Below are 4,669 nucleotides of genomic sequence, written 5' to 3'. Positions count from 1 at the left end.
TCCTATAGACGCTTCTCTGCCATTGCTTGGAGGAGCGGTTCCCCAGATGTACCACAATCCACTCATGAAAACTTGCCTGTAGACTTTCACTAATATGGGAATTTGGTGCTCTCCATAGTAATGGCCAGCCGGAGGGCTGGGAAGAGTGGCATTACCTAAGAGGTGCCACCCATCTCAGGAGAGCCAGCCTCCATCCATGTCACATGTCACTGGGCTTTGAGAGGGCCAAATTAGGAAGAGCACTGGGTACTGGGAGCTTGTCTCCCACTCTGGGCTGTGGGGCCTCATGGGTCAGCTTGCAGGGGTGGGAGGGGCACTTTTGGCTTAGGCTTCCCTCTCCCTGAATAAAAAACATTTGTCTCTTTACTTCTCTGCTCCTGAGTGGATTGTCACTTAGGGGACTGGTATAACAACCCCCCCCCCCACACACACATACCTGTTACTTCTTTTGTTTTGTTTTGCTTTTTGAGAGAGGTGTTTCCCTGTGTAGCCCTGGCTGTCCTGGAACTCATTCTGTAGACCAGGCTGGCCTCAAACTCAACAGAGATCCACCTGCCTCTGCCTCCTGAATGCTGGGATCAAAGGCGTGTGCCATCACCACTGAAATTCTCTGCTTCATGTATCTTAAAAACATGCTGCCTTTGGGTCTGGTCTGGGTCTCTGAAGAAAGAAGCCTGGAACTTTCTGAGGCACCCTTTCATTAGCACTGAACACAAAAGACAGAGGCCTAGGGAGCCCTTGCGGTCCCCTGAGAGCCCTAAAGCTGTGGTTCTCAGCCTTTGATGCTGTGACCCTTTAATACAGCCAGCCCCTCGTGATGTGGTGACTCCCCACCACAAAATTATTTTCATTACTACTTCATAACTGCAATTTTGCTACTGTTATGAATCGCAATAATATTTACGTCTCCCAATGGTGTTAGGTGACCCCTATGAAAGGGTCATTTGACCCCCTCCAAGGGGTCATGACTCCCAGGTTGAGAAATGCTGCCCTAGGGTCTTCCATAGGTGTTTTAGCTTGTGGCTTGATCCCAGTGGTAGAGGTGTACCAGAGGCATGGCCCAAGGACATTCTCCATGTAAGGCCCTGCGTAGTGGAGGCCACAGCAGAGTTCCCCTCCCCAAGAGACAACACCCTTCTGGGCTTGGAGTACGGAGGAAGGGGGTGACACCATCCAAATCCCTAGGACCCCAGAGAAGCCTATGGGACAGTCAGGGAGGACTTCCAGGAAGAGGTGACCAAAGCAGACAGAAGCATGGTGTAATAGACAGAGCACAAACTTGACAAGCTCTCCCCTGGTGGGGCCAGGGCGTCGTCCATCTTTGTTCTCATGGCCCTTACCCTCCCTCCTACCCCAGGCTGTCAGGGAGGGAGGGTCATTCCCATAGCGCACACTGCACACTGTGAAAAGAATCTAAATCAGCTTCAGCGCACGTCTCTGCCTCCCCCTTCCCTGTCCCTCTGCCTATGAGTTCAGGGGAGCTCTCAGATCTCAACAGTCAGGCCTCCCAAGAGAGGCCCCTGGGAGCCAGAGAGAAGGGAGAGAGAAAAGGTAAAGGTAAAGAAAGGGAACTAAAAATGCTCAAGAAAGGCGGGAGTGTGTGTGTGTGTGTGTGTGTGTGTGTGTGTGTCACAGGCTCCTGTGGAGTGCCCTCAGCACTGCTAAGGGACCTGCCATCATGTTCCGATCCCCTTGGTGGTCACCCTCAAGAGAGAAGACAGAGTTTCCTATACTTGACTGATGTTCCCTAGGTCCCAATCTTCCTGCTGTTTTCCCTAAGAAGTGCCCAGCAGTTGGGTACTTAACGCTAAGTAGTCCATCCGTGTATTCTAGGACCTATGCTTTGGAGCTGAGATGCCCAGACTCTGTGAACAATACTGGCCCTAGAGGCTCCCAGTCTTGGGGGCTCCTGTTCCCATTTCCCACTGCAGAGGAGGGAATGGGATAGGAGCCAGAGCTCTCCAGGGGGAAAGTTATGGAGGAGAGGGTGGGGGTGGGCTACTGCCACCTACAGCACAGAGGGAAGGATGGAAGAGTTAGGCCCTGCACCCTCTACTGGGACCCGGTGGTAACAGCACTGAGCGTACCCTCTCCTCCCATCAAACCCTGCCCCTCCCCACTGCCACCATCTTCACATCTTCACAGATGTGGTTATAAAGCAACCACAGAACCTTCTCTCCCAGCTCCCAGGCCACCTCCTTCTGAGAGATTGGTTGCCAGTCCTAGGGCACAGGAAGTGTCTCTCCAGAAGGAAAGGGAGAAAACAGAAGTAGAGCTCTGGGCACTCTGGGTTCATCTCGGACCCAGAGCAAAGGTCTGGGTTGTAGGAGGTTCTGGGTGACACAGGTACCTGTTAGCAGATAGGAAAGATGTGGGCTATCCTGGGGTACAGTAGGAAGCTCTAGTTAGGCAGTTGGGAGACCTAACTTCTCACCCTGGCCCTGCCATCTTCTCTGTGGAACTGGACAAGCCACTTACCCTCTCTGGGTCCAGCCTTTCCCAGTGTCCCCACTGGATCATTACTGGGGTCCATTCTCAGCTGTCATAGCAAAGAGGGTCAGAAGGGACTGGGAAATGTACCCGGCTCACGGGCAGGGACTGGGATGAAGACCTGGCTGGGATCTGGGCAGGGATTCCCATCCCTGGGCTCTCTTTCACCAGAGACAGCCTCTTCTCTCCTTGAGACCGTACTCAGGGCCTCAGGCCTCAACCCGGGAGAGACCATTCCATTCAGAAGAGAAGGCATGGGGGGGGCGTCTTGCAAGCTTTGGGGTCTGCTCTGGGCCTCCAGGATTCTAGGGACAATGCCATTGTGTCCCAGAGCACTGACCCCCACAGTGGGTATGCTTGGAGGCTCAGAAACAGTCTCCTGAGGAGAGGCAGAGGGCAAGGAGGGCATCAGACACAAAGGGGACCTAGGAAGATGCTCAGTGATGTGTGGGCCTTCTCTGCATGCAAGGAGCCAGGTGAGGGGGCAGAGTCAGAGCCGCTCAGCCCGGCCGGGGTCCTGGCTGTTCCATATACCAATTCAATCATCTTGGGCACGTTGTCCCACCTATATGTATGTCACCAGAAGAAGAACTTTTTTGTTTTTTTGTTTTTTTGTTTTTTTTGGATTTTTTTTTTTTCTCGAGACAGGGTTTCTCTGTGTAGCCCTGGCTGTCCTGGAACTTACTCTGTAGAGCAGGCTGGCCTCGAAATCAGAAATCTACCTACCTCTGCCTCCCAAGTGCTGGGATTAAAGGCGGGCGCCACCACCGCTCGGCAAAGAACTTTTAAGATAACAATGAGTTCCAAAACCCTTTTTGCAAAATTTATTCTGGTAAGTGATCTATAATTGAGAGATTGTGATTTTGTCATAATCATCAAAGCAACAGCAGTGACCAATGGTAAAGTGGTCAGAAGCTTGAGTCTACCCTTGTTGCTATTGTTAGTGTATATTCTTCCATATTTTCATACACTCCCATATTTCATAACACTTTCTATTTTTTGGAGACTCTCTTGTAGCCTAATCTGGCCTCAAACTCACTCTGCAGCCAGGAATGACCTTGACCTCCTAATCTGCGTGTCACATGATGGAATTACAGGCCGGTGCTAAGGCACGTACCTGGCGTTTTCATTTTTAGCTTCTGCATTTGGTAATGAGCGCTAGAACTCAGACTCCTGGGGTTCTAGAACTGACCAGCAGGTGGCAGCATTTCACTGTCATTAATGGGCACAAAAAGTACCCTGCCTAGGCGGCCTCTGGGTTACTCAGCTCTTCCACAGAGGGAGCCAGCCTGTGCCCCCCAACACCCTCATCATTAGCTAAACAGATATTCTTGTCCCGGACAAGACAGGCTAGGAAGCATTGTGGCGAAGTGTAAATCCCTGGCTTGAGCGGGAGTGAAGAACTTGTCCCTTGTCCCACCAGTGCATGACGTATTTCTGTGGGCTCTGCGGTGGGGCTGACCTGAGCAGGGGTGGTGGACTTAACCAGGTTCCTTTCCGCAGCCCTTCGCCCATCTCTGTTCTGTCATCAAAACTTCAAGCCATCTCCCACGAGTGACCAAGGCAGTTTTGTCTTTCTGAGTATTGACTATTAAGTTTGAAAACGAGCCGTTGTTCAGCCACATAAACAAGGGAGATAAACACTAATTACTTGGTGGATGTGCCAACTGCTGGTTCGGAACCCATCACCTTGCCAAGGCTGATGCTGAGAAGAGGCTGAGGGAGAGAAGTCGGGGGTGTGAGCCGGTCCCTTGGGACTGGTAGATGAGGGGTCTACAGGGGTACGTGGGCTCAACGCTCCCCAGGATGATGAAAATACTTCCAGAGTCCCTTAGATTCACCAGGATGGATAGGACTCTAGGGGAGGAAGGGAGGAAAGGAGGAGGGAGGGAGGGAAAAAGGGAGAGGGAGGGAAGCAGGGAAGGGGAGGGAGTGGGAGGGAAGGTGCAGGGAGGGGGAGGGAAGGAGAAGAAAGGGTCAGGGAGGGGTCAGGGAGGGGGAGGGAGACCTTTTGTTAGGCTCATGGTCATCTATACATCGATATCATCACATCAATATATTATTATCAATGGGCCACAGTGTTTTGTTTCCCTGGTGGCCTGTCAGCCCTTGGTAGAGTCTTGCACTTCTTTAACATTGGCCTATCACAACCTGAAGACCTTGATGGGCCACAAGCCCC

This window comes from Apodemus sylvaticus, chromosome 7, assembly GCF_947179515.1.
Source record: "Apodemus sylvaticus chromosome 7, mApoSyl1.1, whole genome shotgun sequence".
Taxonomy (NCBI): domain Eukaryota; kingdom Metazoa; phylum Chordata; class Mammalia; order Rodentia; family Muridae; genus Apodemus; species Apodemus sylvaticus.
The sequence above is the reverse complement of the archived record's forward strand: the minus strand, read 5'-3'. Positions refer to the sequence as shown.